Source organism: Sturnus vulgaris, chromosome 1 (assembly GCF_052056855.1).
Source record: "Sturnus vulgaris isolate bStuVul1 chromosome 1, bStuVul1.hap1, whole genome shotgun sequence".
In the NCBI taxonomy this organism is placed as follows: domain Eukaryota; kingdom Metazoa; phylum Chordata; class Aves; order Passeriformes; family Sturnidae; genus Sturnus; species Sturnus vulgaris.
Genome location: NC_142243.1, coordinates 89,874,635 through 89,891,440, shown reverse-complemented (window position 1 = coordinate 89,891,440; position 16,806 = coordinate 89,874,635).

The window sequence follows — 16,806 nt, the reverse complement described above, 5'->3', positions numbered from 1 at the left end:
CCAAGTCATCAGATCCTGCAGCCCCTAAGTTGGTGGAATGTTGCCGTGGGACATGCAGCAGCAGGTAGCTATAGAGGCTTATGTTAACCATTGGATCTGCATTTGGGCCATCAGAATTATCTGAAAAGATGAAAGACTTGTTCAAAGAGCAGACGAATAGATGAATTTGGTTAATGGAGTCCTATGATAAAAAGGCTTAAGAGCTGGTCACTTTTTATAGCAAAGCTGCAAGGTATTGAAGAGAGTAAACTTTGACCTATGTTGAAAGTACTTAACTAACTGTATCTGATTTTGGTGAAAATGGAAAATTTTGTTTGTTTGTGATACTAAAGGTTAATTTTAACAATGTTTTTTGCTTGATTTTCAAGGGTTTTCTTTGTTTAATTAATTAATTCAGCTTGATACAAGACAATAGGAGTCTCACATCTGATGACCAAACTTTACTGAATTTGGAACCACTCCATCAATGTCTTATAGACTGTTGAAATTTACATTCAGCTCAACATTAGGTGTGGACAGCTGGCTAACAGGAAAATACAGGAGCAATTGCCTACTAAGAGGAAACCTTTCTAAAGTCAAATTACTTGGTGAAACAACTCAAATAGCTCTTACAGAAAAGCCCTGAAGGATTTAATACGACTAAAGCCTATCATGTTTTACAGAAATTACTCTTACCAACTTGTAGGACTGAATACAAAGCACTATCCTGTCTGTTGCATTTTTTTCAACCATATGCTTAATGTTCTATAGAGAAAAAAGCAGGATTTTATCTTCAATTACTTCAGAAAAGTGGTAATTTTCTTAACATTATGTAAATATTAATTATGTAAATATTGTGTCTTTTTGTATGTTTTGTGTAGGAAAGAAAAAATGAAAGAAACTGCAGTTTATTTAAACTTCCAACTTTTTAGGCAAAGCTAATAAAAGTTAATCTTCTGAGACTGTCTCTTGGTCCTCATTGAAAGGTTCTGGTTTTTATTGCTGATAATTTTATTAGAAGTTAGCCATGTTGGTTGAAAGTTTCATTGAAAGATATTTGCATGAGAATGTCTTAGAAAGTAGGACAGTCAAAATAGTTCACCATTTTGAAAACTATAATTTTTTTAATGGCACATGAGTTAATTTGGAGAAAAAAGAAAAAAACAATCCCGAAATTAAGTGTGGAAATTTTTGAGATAGTAATAGTAAGAGAAGATTTTTGTGAGAATAAGAAGATGGAAGCAAGGTACAAAGAACGAACAAGGACTAGCTGGATAAAGCCTGGTGTGAGAACAGGGTCTATAAACTTGAGCCTATATTCTGGACATGAGTTCTGTGACAATAATGTTTGTTTTTACCATGAAATGTGCCCTAGTAACAATAAAACACAACCAAATGGAGCTCAGATTATCTGGATATCATAACTACAAGTCTTGTTCACAAAAACATAGAAATTACCTTTCTGTGCTATAGAGGGTTGATGCTGGCTGGATGTCAGGCACCCACCAAAGCTATTCTCTCACTCCCTTCTGCAACTGAACAGCAGGGAGAAAATATAAAGAATGGTTAATGGGTTGACATGAGGACCTACATGAGGGAGAGATCACTCAGCAAATATCATCAAGGCCAAACCACAGTCAATTTGGGGATAATGGAATTTATTACCAGTAAAATCAGAACAGGATAATAAAAAGTAAAAATACCTCCAAACATCTTTTCTCCACCCCTCCCTCCTTGTCTCTACCTCCTCCCCCTCAGTGGTGTAGGGAGACAGGGAATGGGTGTTATGGCCAGTTCATTCCATGTTGTTCCAGCCACTGATCCAGGAGAGTAGTCCTTCCCCTACTCCAGCATGGGGTGCCTCCCAAAGGACACAGTCCTCCACGGACTTATGCAACATGAGTCAATTCCACAGGCAACAATTCCGACCAACTGCTATCACGAGTATTGCTCTTTCAAGGGGTGTAGTCCCTCAAGAACAGCCTGCTCCAGCATGGATCTCCCACAGGGTCACAAATCCTACCAGGAAACCTGTTCCAATAGGTGCTCCTTTCTCTGCAGGTCCCTGCCAGGAGCCTGCCCCAGCACAGGCCTCCCGTAGGGTCACAGCCTCCTCTCAGGCATCCCCCTGCTCTGGTGTGGGATCCTCCATGGGCTGCAGATGGATCTCCACGGGCTGCAGGGGAATCTCAGCTGCGGTGCCAGAATCACCTCCTCCCCTTCCTTCTCAGACCTTGGCGTCTGCAGGGTTGTTCCTCTCATATCTTCTCCCCCCACTTTTCTCTGGCTGCAATTACAACTCCACAATGACCTTTTTTTCCTTCTTAAATATGTTATCCCAGAGGTATTACCATCACTTCCATTTGGCCCAGGCTTGGCCAGCAGCACATTTGTCTTTGGAACTGTCAGGGTGTGGCTCTGCTGGACATGGAGGAAGCTTCTGGCAGCTGCCACAGAAGCCATCCCTGTAGCCTCCCTGCTATCAAAACTTGGCCAAGCAAACTCAATATATATGGGGATTATTTTGATTCTTGTGTGTGTATGTAATAAATATCTAAGACTGAAAATAATTGTTGTGAAAAAATTATTATATTTAGGTCCCATGGAGTGAAAAATAGATGCAAAAACTTGCTTCAATGTAAAATGTTATTACTGGCTTTGCCTTATTTTTTGTGAGTCTCTAGTCATACAATGTAAAGTACATAAACTATTCTGTAAATTACAAAAGGCTTCTCCTGAAGAATCTCATGATACTACTTTTAGGCTGTCATATTTCCCTAATCTTTTAGGAAACAAAACAGATCACAGTAAACAGAAACCTGATCATGCAAGTATTATTCAAGATCTTTATCGTATCCATATTTTGAGATGACTGCCTGTCTCTTCCCAGGGGCTGAGAACTAACTGTCTTTGCATGGAAACATGAAAATCAAACAAAATGTCAGTTTAAGTACATGCCATGATGGTCCAATCTGAATGCCCAACTTTTAGATGAACCATTTTAATATTTGAGAAATTATTCTTGTTATTTATGAAGAGTTTAGATAGAGCACCAAGGGAAATCTAGTCTCATGTTACTACCACAAATTCATCTTAAAGTATGAATTAAAACTGAATTATAAGAATAATTTCAATTGTTAATGTCCACTCAAAATAAACAGTCTCCCTTCATATAGTGTTTAGTTAAACAATGGATATAAAGTTCATTGTCCATGTCTATGGGAAAGATCTCTGCAATCATTTGTTCAGCTCTTTTCACAGAAAATATGAGAAAATCCTTTTATGAAAGAGAAGTCTAAGAAAGAGGCTGGTAAAAATACCAGTTGATTTTAAAAGAAAAAAATGGAAAAGCCACTTTTTTGGGGGGCCAGAGGATGGGGAGGAGGGAAGTTTGCCTTATTAATATGGCAAAAATCATGCTTTAGCTGTTGGACGTGCTTTGACATTGTTACTGTGCTGTTTTCAGAGAACCGAGTGTATTTTACATTTTCTGAGATTGCCTTTTGATGACATTAAATAACAGCGAAATCAAATGACAGTAAAATCTTGGATCAAAACACAAGCTATACTCAATTATGAAATCCTTAGACTTCTTTTTTTACTATGAATTTAAGGTCTCTTTAAGACCTTGTTAGATCACTGCTCTTAAAAGGAGTCTAATTGGTCTACTTTTCCTACTGTGGTGATGGAAGTGAGTGTAATTTATACGCAAAAATACCTTTTATATCCCATTTATGGGTTATTTTTGTGCTAGGGCTCTGAACACTGGTTTTTATGGCCATATGGCCTTGCAGAATAAGGGCTTGAAAGCTCACTTATTTTCACCAGTCATTCTTAAAGGGAGCTACATGAATGTTTGATTTGTTTTGTCATTGACTTGAGGACCCATCTACATGTTAAAGTTCCATGTTTACATCTGTTAATGAGATAATTGTTTTATGTGATAGGAAAAGGAATAGAAGGTTTATGTTTTTTGACACAAGGACAAAAATTAAAAAGATATGTCAAAAGGAGTGAACAGGGGGAGATTATGAAACAAGATGATAGAATGTATCGACTTTCTTGCCTGGAAAGTGGTGATAAAATAAACTAAGCATAATAAACTGAAGAGGTGGGAACAAAAAGATTAGGGCTGGTAGTACTGAGAGGTGCAGGATATCTTTGGAAATTAACTTTAAGTCCACAGGTTGTGCCATGAAGTCTCTTTGAAATCGAAGGCTTCTGTTCTGGTGACTTTGCAAACACTGATATTGTCCCCAAACACTTGAAACGATCACCTGCCAGGAGAAGGGGAGATTCTCTAGGTATTTAACAGACTAGTTAAAGAACACATTGGAGGGAACAGCAATAGAAAATGGGAGGTATTTCCATAATGTAGCTGAGAATGAAACTGGTTCACATTGCATGACCTTTGCTACAGGTAATATTTGATGTGTCTTTATGAAGGAAAACGTAGGAAAAGTACAAAAAGATCTAGTCCCAGAGTTGTGTTCAAACATCAGATGTTTGAATATATATGTGACCAGTGAAGATAACAGTTCCTCTCAAGAGGTAGAGATGTCACAAATAAAAACAAACAAGCAAATAAAAACAAACAAAAAACCAAAACAAAACCAAAAACAAATAAACAAACAAACAAACAAAAACAACAAAAAAAACCCCAAACCAAAACCAAACCCAAACAAAAAACCTCCCAAACAACCAAAAAAATAGAATTTAGAGTTCCATAGATGTCCAAGATAAAATGGGATGCTCTGAAAGAAGAGCTGAGCACTCCTTCATCAGAAATCCTCCCCTTCCCAACTGGTCATTTCTATCCTTGCACTTTCTGCAAAAATTCTTGACACCAAGTGCAGAGTAGCAAGCTATGGGAATGACTGCTTGTTTCTCAATGCTGATGTCAGAAACAAGCACACATAAAGGTGATTTGCAAGAGAAAGGATAAACTCTGCCAAATTACAGCTCCGAATACTTTATTGGGTAAAAACCACAAGTCTGTCTTCTTCAATTTTCCTGGATCTCCAGGTCACAGAACAAGCTACCTGTGCATGTTTCATGGTGATATTGATTGAAGGAGGGACAGTGGTTATGACTGACCAGAAAGCTGCTGTAGTCCTTTGTGTAATAAGAAATAAGACAGGAGCTTGTAGCTCTCCAGCTATTCTCTGATGACTCTTTCCTGTTATTTTTAATTACTAGGTAGCAATTGTGCTAGTCATCCAATTTTTTCTGTAACAGAAGAACAAAACATTCCTAATCCACTAACGACATTTTTTTTTGTGATACTGTTCATTAGGTCTGGCTAGGATGGATTTAAGTTTTCTCACAGCAGCCCTTATAATGCTGTGTTTTATATTTGGAACTAGAATGGGGAATCAGTCACTGTTGTGCAGTGCTTGCTGTCTCTTCAATCATCCCCAAGCCAAGGTTAGCCCACCAGAGACTGAGAATGGCAATATGACAATAGTAACATCTGGGATGGGTAGTTTTTCTGTTGAAAATATAATTACCAAAATTTTTCAGCCTTTATGTTTGCTTGTTCAGAAATATTGATGCAGTTCTATCCCATATGAAGTCTAATGAGGGATAGTACTGCTCAGCAGAATTTCAGTCCCAGAAGATGGGAAGGAAACTGATTTTTTTTCCTTTACTGTTCTTTTTAGTCCTTGCTCAGTTATTTTTGTTTGTTCTTCAATATATTAAAGAGAGGAAAAGGACCACTAATGTGCCCTGCAATTGCCCAGGCTGTATTTTGGATATGTTTTCCTATCTACTGTTGATTTTTTAAGCTGCCTAACAGCTTGGTATCTGTGGTAACTCATCAGTGAAACAATATTTCAGGAAGGTTTGTAGTATGTAGAATCATATTCAGAATGAATCTGAATTAAAAAAAATCTGGTTTGAGTTTGTATGTATTTTAAAATTGGCCTAATATGTTTTTTTACCCTAATAAACAACATATTTCCATGGTTGAAAAATAAGAGTCACAAAGGTACTGACATGTTTCAAAAATAACACTGGGATTGCTTCAGCTGTAATGTTTTGCCAATAATCTTTGTGATCTAGAGAGAAATTGCACTGACGACACTACATGCACTCAACCCAAATAAATCAGAACTGATTTGATCAAACTACAATTTCACATGCAAATTTTTGCAGTTTACACAGTGCACAAAACGACTGTGACCTCCAAAGGATGCATAAAAATGTCTTGTTAATTGATATATTCCTGCTCTGAAAAATAGTGTGACAGCCAATCTCATTTAAGCAACGTAAATGTTGCAGGTTCTGAAATTTAAAAACTGGACTTTCAGATATAATACAGATATTTAGGACAGAGTTTGAGAGCCTGAAATGTTACAGTTAATGGCTTAAACATTGTTATGAAGGACTTTTTTCCGATTATGGCAAAACTGTATGAATAAGCTGCAAACACTGAAGCCTGCTCCTCCCTGAATAGGCCTCATGACTGGAACTTTGGACTATGAGTTAATCCACCTAAGGGAGCTTGAGGTAGGATAAAGGTGACACTGTTTTCCAATTATCTCAGGTCCAGGAGAAATAAAAAAATGCTAAAGGGGAAGAATGCATCCACAAGAAAGCCAGACCCAGCAGCTGTCCTGAAAATCGGTTCTGGCTGGATTTGGAGTCCATGTCCATGGGACATTCACATTAGAGCAGCTGAGAAGTGTCATAAACCATCAAAGACCCCAAAGTGCTCCCCAGACTCATTGCTGAGGCTTTGCACCAGAAGACTGCAGTGATTGCCATGGCCCAGCACCAGGCACCCACAAGAGTCTCTCACTCACCCTCCCCTGCCACAGCTGAGCAGAAGAAAGAGGAAAAAAATTAACAAAGGTTTCATGAGTGAGATAAGGACCAGGAAAAACACTTTAAGGGCAAAACAGGCTCAACTTAAGTTGCAAAGTAAAATTTATTATTAATAGAATAAGAGGAAGATAATGAGAAGTAAAATAAGCCCTTAAAACACCTCTCCCCCCAGCACCTTTCTCCTTCCCCACAACAGGACAGGGAGACAAGGTATGGGGGTTTCGGTCAGTTCATCACTGTGGGAGGATGGTTCGTAAGGATAGTGCTGAAGGCAATTTTCCTCAATGAATAACAGCTCTACTGATTACAAAAGAGTGAAAACAGTCTTGCCTGTTCAATGAGGATGGGCGTTATAAATGAGTGGGATAGCTGGTCGAGAGTCAGTGCTGGAGATGGAGTCTGGTGGCTGTGCTGTGAGGAGGAAGGGACATGCGGTCGTGCAAGGGACAGACAAGGTAAGAAGATGTGTGTGGGACAGACAGGGTTAAGTGGCTGGATAAGGGACAGGATGGAGTTAGCCAGTCATGCAGAAGGAAGAAGTAGACTCGTGGAGGGAAGGAGTCAGTGCTGTGTGAGGCTGCCTGTGACAAGTCCACAGAGATAAGGCATGAGAAGTTTTTAAGATAATAAGGGACTGATGATGGTGTCAGTCATATCTGTCTCAACAGCAAATTACCACCAAGATTTTCTTCCTCTGGGAGAGCGGTCCTTCCCCTGTGAGTCCATGGGGTCCCTTCACAGGAGGCAGTTCTCTGTGAAGTTCCCACCACGGGTCCACTCTTATGAGCAGCAGCCAAGCCACACCTGCTGCAGCGTGAACTCCCCCGCCACGGGCACACAGGCCTCCCAAAACTGCTGTGACAAGGGTCTCTCTTTCCATGGGGTGCACTCCTCCAAGGACAGGCTGCTCCAGCCTGGAAGCAGAGCCCTCTGTCTCCACCGGGCCTCCCATTGGATCGCAGCCTCCTCCAGGCATCCACCTGCCCTGGCATGGGCACCTCTCCCAAGGGCTGTGGGTGGATCTCTGCATCCCCCATGGACCCCCATGGCTGTGGGTGGATCTCTCCATCTCCCGTGGATCCCATGGCTGCAGGGGCACAGCTGCCTCACCATGGTCTCACCACAGCCTGCAGAGGAATCTCAGCTCCAGCACATGAATCAACTCCTGCCCCTCCTTCTCCACCACCCTTGGTGTCTCCATGTTGTTTCCCTCACGTGTTCTCACATCCTCCTCTTCTCTGACTAGAAGCAGAAAACTCCATGACTTTGTTTAGATTTTCTTCTTAAATATGTTATCACAGAGGTGTTACCAGCCTCTCTCAGTGGCCCAGTTTTGGCCAGCAGCATGTCCATCTTCAGAGCCATCACAGACTGGCTCTGCTGGACATGGTGGAAGCTTCCAGCAGTTTCCCACAAGGAGCCACGTCTGTGGTCCCCTGCTACCAACAACCAGGCTGTGCCAAACCAATACACTGGATGCAAAGGGATGCAACTGATCCAGAGTCTATTGGCAAGAAAAAATGTCAAATTTGCTCCCTCCCAGGGGTGTGGTACCTGGCCATTCCCATATAATTTAAATGTGTATAAACTAATTAAACTCTGTTTTGTAGGGCCCTTCTCACCAAGAAAGCGAGAAGAGGACCAACAGGATGCCATTGAGATCCACCGAGTGGTGATATTTTCTAATTAATATGTCTCTCCATCACTCTTTCCCTTTGTTTGTTTTTTTCTCTCTGTCTTTCCCCTCACATTTAATGTTAAATAAAGTCCATGTTATTGACTTTGACGTTGTTTGTACCTTAATTCAGCCAGAGGCATCTCTCTAACAATTTTAATAACCAGATAATGAAACAGAGGGCAATATAAAGCATAGTTGCTGTTCAAAACAAATAAGTTTAAACCATAATGAGTATCTATTCATCTATCTAGATTTTTGGTTGAAGAGCAAAGACTCAAAATCCTTCCAACGGATTCCTAAGGGTTTCCTCCTATGAAATTTAACCAGTTGTCAAAATCGCTAAAATGCTTTCTCAAGTCTCAGTTAAAGGATAAAATATAGGTTCCTTATGGTGGAATGAAGAGCTTTGTTCTTTGAGATAAAGGAGGAGGTCATTCCCTGATCTGTCTGTGCCAAAATGGAAAGTTCCTCCAAGGTGCTTGTCTCCTGGGATCTCTGGATGGTGCAAGATAGTAAGGCAACCTTTTCTGATTGGAAGACTTGGTTCTTGTGCCCTTTCTGTGAGAAGGATAAGACTGCATCAGAGATAAAAATTGCAGAACCCCCTTCCCTCCCTCTGCCTCTGTGTGTGATTAGACAAAGGTATTTTTTCAGCTGGCTTAAGAATATCAACAGGAAGATTACTTCTTTGATGTTTCATAGAAAGCCTCTCATCTCATTTGTACTACTTTGAACACAGAGTAACTCTACTGGAAATACACTGGTGTCTCAGGGGTTAAATTTTTTAAAATTAATCTGATCACTGTTGTTGTTTGTAAATTGCATAAATTGCCAAATATCAGCTTACATGACTTCTGTGAGACTTCATTAATTTTTTGTAATGTGTTTGGCCACTGCCCTGTTAATCCAGTGACAAAATATATCTAAGAAACCCACAGGTAAGAAAACTAATGCCTCTAGTCGCTTTCTATACCACCAGTAAGAATTGGCATGGCATTCTCTGGACTGTGCTTGGAATGGTTACCTTCCAATTACAGGGATTTAACACCCAAAAAACAAATCTACTTGTTTAAATTATTTGTCTGTTTTAACCACCTGTCATATTTGAAACAATGAGCACTTTTTGTTGGAAAAACATAAATCAGAGTGAAGTCAATTGACTAGACAAATATGTAACAAGACATTGTAGACTAAACTAATTGCATGACTTCAGTATTATAAGGATGAATGTAGAAATGCTTAAACGATGCCTACATCTTAAGTGCTAGTAGTCCTGGAGGTGATTAATCTGCCTGGGGAGCAGCTCTGAAAGAAGATAAAGCAGCTCGTGTCAGGTTTCTTAGAGGCTTGAAGTAGGGGTGTGACTCACTGGCCTCCTAGGAGAGACTGTGGAGCTAGGCTGGGGTGATTACTGTGCCAGAAGCTTATGAAAAAGTCACAGTTGCTACATGCGGCTGTCCTTGCAGAGAGGAAGGGCTTGACAGCAACTTTCTCCTTGCATGATTCAGGTAAGCCTCCAAAATTTTTCCAGGGAAAGGAAGAGGGGAGGAGAGAGAGATTTCACAAAGACTGCTGAGTTGAAGTCTTCTCTACGTTCTACTATCGATACTGTAACCCATTTGGATAGTTTCCACATCATAATCCTGTTCCATAATTTCCAAATATAAAGGCATTAATAGCTCAAGAGATTTGGAGTAGTGTCCTAACAAATGGTAAAGCTTCTATAAAATGATCTTGTAGTCACCTTATTCACATTACTTAGAACCATAAAAAAGGATAAACACTTGTCAAGGCAGTCAGTCAATGAGCTGGGAGGACTACACCTCCAGAAGCATCACTCTTATAATGTAGTTTAGTTTTCTTTGCTCCTTGAACAAGGACAGGGACAGAAAATCAAAAACATCACCAAAGAAAACACTCCAGCATGGGGTGAGGGGGGTGGTAGGAGAACTTTTGGGCATACCCCAAGATTCTGGTCACTAACTTTGGATATGGTTTTACATGACTGCATACTGCAGCTCTCTTCTGCATCTAGGTTTCCCTCCTGTGCATGCCAGGGCACAGAGGAGATGGGGCAGTATGTCTTAGTCTGTGGTCAGCACGTAGGCAATGTGAGCATCTGAACTTGACATTGAAGAGTTCCAAGGCCTCATCTTTTAGGTATATGTAACTTTAGTATCTTGCAGTCAATCTTACATTTTGCACTTGAACACAAAGCAACGACTTTATGTTCCTCCAGAGCCCAAAAGCAGTACTTTCATCAAAAGCCACATTATTTCAAACTGTGTGAGCACGTCCTGTTCACTTCCTCTTCACTCTATCTCCTCCTGTGGCCCCAGAAATGAGTTTCCAACCTCCCACTGACTTTTGATAAGAGAGAGAGAAAGAGCAAAAGGAAAAAAGTGTGCGTTCCATTTTAAATCATCATGTCTGAGATTTTGCTAATCCCAAAGTGCAGGAACTATTTTATTTTAAACATGATGTGATTTCTACTTGTTCTTATGCACAATACAGCCTCATTTTAGAAGTCTGAAAAGTTTTGAAAAGCAAGTGCAGTTAGCATTCAGTGAAGAGGAGGTCCAAATAAGAATTGAGCTGTCTGTTCCTGTTACCCTGGGATTGCAATGTATAGGGTCAGATTTCTTCATCCCTATATCAGTTTTATAGACACATAACTCCACTGATTTTTATTGGTTACTTGCACATGAAAGGAATGAGGTGCAGCTCAGTAGAGTATTTTGTAAGGCAAGGTCTTGGCTCTCCTCCACCTTGCATGCACACTGATGAAATACAAAAACCCTAAAGTCAGTATGAAAGTGGCAAAACGCTCACTAATTCCAATGAGGTGAGGTGAAAGCCAGAGGTGGCAGTTTCCAGTCTTTTAAAGGGCTACATCTTTCCTCAGTGTTTTATTTTGTTCATTTTTTTGAAAAGAAAAATTATCCTTTAAAGTATTTTAAGGAAGAGAAGAAACCTAGATCTCCTACTTTGCTGTGAGCAGATTTTGACCCTGAACAGAAGAAACAAAAATTAAGATATTCACTTAGTGTTTGTAAATTTACTCTTTGTTTCCTTGCTGCTGAAAAATTGATGATGTCATATGTGTAGAAATTGATTCTTTTACAAAAAACAAAATTGATTTACATATTTGGTTGGTTGTTCTGATACATCAAAAGTTGTAAATTCAAATTTTAGAAAAGCTGAAAATGAAAATTGATAGTGAAGTATATACAGTGTGATTCAGAAAGAGTGCTAATGAAAGTCAGGTGAATCAAACTCTTCTGGAAACAGTGCACTCGTCTTTGTCAACGGAATTAACACGATCGTATAATAGGAAACCAAGCATTTAATATCTCTGTCTGGAATAAAGTAACTCCAATTTGGTTAACCTTGACCTTTGTGAGATTTCAGTTCAGATCTTCTGTAACTTGAAAGGCTTGAACTGGAAAGGACAGATGGCTGTTTGATGGAGCGATATCAGAGTGGAATCTGACATTTTCCTAACCCCGTGTCATTCAAGTTGCAGCACCTTGTCATTCAAATCTCTCTTGTTAAATTCGAATCTCAGTCAACTCTTGCCTTATTATTTATTTCTATGAGAGTTGATTAAAGTTTAAACAGCAAGATGCAGGAGGATGCCTCATGACTTTTCACCTTATCTCTTGGTGAATTCTGCTTCTGATCTCCAGTAGTTTGAAACTGCAGAGCCAACCACAGTCCAGATATAATGAGAGGTGATTTTCTAAATATTCCTCCAACCCCAAATATTGGCACAAGAAAACACTAGCTAACAAATTAAATATTTATAATACAACCAGAATAAAGATGAAGTCAAGGAATAAGTACATTTTTAAATGACTTTCTGCTCTGGAGGGACTGGGGAAAGCTATTGAAAACAACACCCTTGGTATCTGTACTCTTCCCTTTAAGAAAAGCATCATTGTCTAAGAAGAATAGCTTATAGTTTTAAATCTGTGGGAAGGGGCTAATGATACTTATTATTTAAGTATGAACCATCTAAAAATATTTTTTTAAAAAGCTAGAAAGAAAGCCCTAAATCAAGAGAACTATAGTATTTTGAGAATCAATCCATAGCATTAAATGATGGTGTCACTTATGCTGAAGTAATGCAAAAAATCACAGTTCTTGTACTATGATTTAAATGTAAAACTGTCAGTTGTAGCTACCACAGAAGTGTTTCAGTTATTGCAGGGTAGATGAGAAGGGTGTATTTAATTTTTCATAGCATTATCATCCTGCTGTGGTGCATATTTAGCCAAACTACAGAAACAGAGTTACATGAAATTGTGTGCAGCCTAAACAGCATCTATACAATTCAAAGTAAAAGTAGATATTCAATTCAATTAAAAATAGACATATATTGTGTTTCAGTTGGTAACAAAATTTCTGTAAAACTTGTTCTTCTCTTGCTTCTTAATTCTATGAGTAGTCTCAAGAGGTGCAGATGTATGGCTTGGGTTGGAAAAGAGATGTTCGCGTAACAAAAAGGTTTTTATTTCATATTTCAGGCTGAGTCAATTCACCTTAAACTTTTCCTCAGTTACCAACCAAAGTTTAGACTGTGCTTAACAAAAGGGTGATTAATTGCCAACAGGAGAGAAGTGAAGTTAGTGACAGGGAAGTATGTAAAGAAAAGTATTTTTGTCCCATTATTAAAAATTATTTCTTTGTCCTCAAAGACAGATAATATAATTTTCAGTAGGCCTCATATGGAGTTGGAGCCTAAAGTGGTAAAGTAAGCCGATCTTTGCTTTGTTGGAATTTATTTTTCTCATAAAATATCCAATAAAATGCATGTTTTTCTCTTTTCAGGATAGTTTGACAATGAACCAGACCTTTTTAGCTTGGGATTTAGAATACTGCAAGGTACTTTGAAGAGGGCAATAAAAAGAGGAGTCAAAAGCTGCATCTACAAACACTTAGGCAGTGGCTGTTCATCTGTCAGGTAGAAGGAGCGAGAGGAAATTCATTTCAAAATGCTCCAGTATTTCCACTAACTTTTCCTTTTTTTCTGGCTACAATTTAAAGGATTGAATTTGATCTGGTCCTACAGAGGATTAAAAGAGGATTAAGAGGATGAACAAGTCAGTTGATGGAATTTTACCATTGATTTTAACAAGACCAGGGATTTCACCTCCAGTGATTGCCCTCTGTAATCAGAAAAATGTTCCTCCTCTTGGGCCTGTTACAAAGGATAGGATCAAGAGGATTAAATTTTTGCAGTTAGACAATCAAATGCCTAGAAGCATAGGCAAACTCAATGGCAGATATGAAATCATTCGTCTCCTCCTTTATGAAAGTAAATAGCAGAGAAACCTCTGACTGTGCAACTGTGCACAAGCTGGTTTGATATACAGGAGGGAGAAGAGAAGTGAGACCCATGAATATGGGAAGAAGGGAGCAATAATCCTTGCAGAGAATGCCTTCATTCCAGGGAGATAACCCCAGGCTCAGTTAGTGACTAAATGGAAGTCCTTGGGCTATAACATGAGCAAGTAACAGTAGATGAAATAGTCGACCTGATAAATTGTAGGAAGGAGCAGTATCAAAGTACAAGAGAGGTCAGTGTTATAACTAGAGACCCAAACAACTAAAATCCTGCTTGACTTGTGGGATGTGTCACTTCTCACATCTTAAGAGATGCTCAACACAAGGGTTTGTCATCCCAGAACTCATCCTTCAGAAGGATGGTATATCATCCTTTTCTGTTTTTTTTCTTTTTACTATTTTTTTAGTAGCTGTGGTGGGATGTCTCTCTTAGGAGGCACCAAAAACATAGCTTCTTATAGATCAGCCAGTGCTTTGTCCTAACGACTCTTTTCTCTTTAAAACTGAAGAGCATTTTACCCAATGTGTTGTATTTGCATTTCCACAATAGAACAGCCATGTCTTAGATTACAACTGTACCTGATATTTCAATGTTATAATGTAACTTTATCAGGTGAAATTTGGGGCTTTTTAAGCTTATCAAAGAAATGGAACAAGATTAGTTAAAATACTGTGGGTTGAAACAGGATGACAGGTCCTTCTGGTCAGTTGTAAAATTTAACTATTTTAGCCTAAAGAGATTGCTTTTTCAGACTTACAGAGATTTTTTTTTTTTATGTCTACAAATCAAGGGCATACACTGCTGTTTATAGAGAGCTCATGAAATCCTGGTTGTACTGAAGTGGGTGACAAAACTTCAAAAGAGACAAGTTGTACCTTTATTTAATTAGACGGGCTGGCGCTATTTATCTTGCAGAGTAAAGCATTTTGTTTATCTGAATGGAAGAACATTTTTATTGTCTTTTAATTTGGTTTTAGTTTTCCTGTGAAATTTTCACTTTTCACTGGATTTGTTTGAGCATAGTGTGAAGAAAAATTCCAAATGTCAGGGAGAACTAAGATTGCTTTAAGAAGATGGAAGAGAGAAAAACCTATTTCAGTTATTTTTGCCTCCTAAAGGAGCACTAGTCTAATTTTTTTCATTTTGGAACAAAGAATGATACCTTAATTGAATATATTGATGGGTTAATTTTCTTTATTTGTGTAGTAATAAATTAGAACCTACTTTTTACGTCCATTAATAGAAATGAAGGTAAATGTACTTTCAGATTCGTAATGACATCTAAATGCTTTTTCAGTTTTCTCTCCTTGATTATGCACGAATATTTCCTTTTAATGTAATGCATTAATTATATCATTAGAAAAGGATAATTATTCAATTGAAGACAAATATATTTGGCTTTAAAAGAACTTTGGCATCATATTATTTAAGCTTGCTTAGGTGCATGATGCATGACGTAAGTTCTCACATATTTGCAACTAATCCTCTGTAATTCAGAATTTTATTATTGTTCCAATCCTGTGATTTTTAAATGTACTTGTATTTTTTTAAAAGTTTAAGATAAATCCCTTTCTTTAATCTAGCATTTTTTGCTAGATTCACCATGCTGTAAATTAGAAAAGATGATTACTGAGATGAGGTGTTATTTCAGGTCTTGCAGCCTGGGCCTGGGGTACCTGTTTCAACAAATTTAATTTGACACAGATTTTTCAGGAATTACTCTGATGAATTTTATAATTTTTTCCAGAGCTGATCAAGGGTTGATTTAAGTAAAATTCTATCTGGTCACAGGCAAAAAAGAATTTGCAAAAATATAATTATAAGATAGACATGCACCCTCCAAAACATCTTTAGAAATTACAGCAGGAACACCTGCTAGATATATGTACAGCTATCTGAATGTATTTGAAAATCCAGCTGCTCATTAAGTCAGCAACCTCTCACGTATACAGGACTCTTTCTGGAAATGAGACTAGGCAGACACCCACAAAGGTGACTTCTCCTGAACACAGTAGCAAGCAAACCCACAGGTAATATGCATGGTGAAGGATACTCAAGGTGCAATGTTTTTTTCTAGGAGAACTGGGTGGAATGGCAGTGAAGTATCACAATATCTTTGTGGGAATGGACCTTACAGACTTTATGCACAATTTATTCTGGGGACATTATGATAAGAGTGGTAGGCACAAACATGCAGTTTCTGCAGTTTTCTCAGCCTCATTTAGGTAAATATGCTTTCATGAAATTTCATGTCAGCATCTACAGAACCCTGTGATTTTCACATGGTCTAACATCACCTTGAAACTGCAGTGCAAATTTTTTCAAATTAGCAGTGGAAAAATTTGACCTCACTATTATGAGGTAAGAGACAGCTTTTCTATTCTTTAAGACCTTGAAGCTCAATAACTTTACTTTCTCTTTGAGTTAATTCTCTTAAAGAAAATGAACTTGTGCATGTAAAAAAGGGGAAAAACTCACTGGAAGAATTGAGAGATTAAAGAAGTTATATAAAGACAACATCTTTTCTTCTACTGAAAAGTCCAGGGGCCAAGAAAAAGAGTGAGAGAATGAAGGAAACAGCTGTATTTGTTTCATAAGGACTTTCCCTCTAAATACCATGAGAGTTATGAGAATGGAGAAACATTACAAGCAGGCCTTCAGCCCATAATTCATTGTCTTCTTGTCAGAAGAAAATAGACAGCACACTGTATGGCAAATATGTTAAAAGCTCCAACAAAATCACATTAGACAAATACATTACAGGGAAGAAAGTGATTTGAGTCATATATTATCAGGGCATACTGGGGGAAAAATACTGTCCAGTCATATAATATACTACTACTGGCAATGCTAACAAATAATGTTGGAGTCTTTACAAAAATCCTTCTCATACCTCCCTAGATTTTGTTCACATCCATAATTAGTTGCATGTTAAGACAAGGCAGAGAGTTCTGCCATGCCTCTGTGA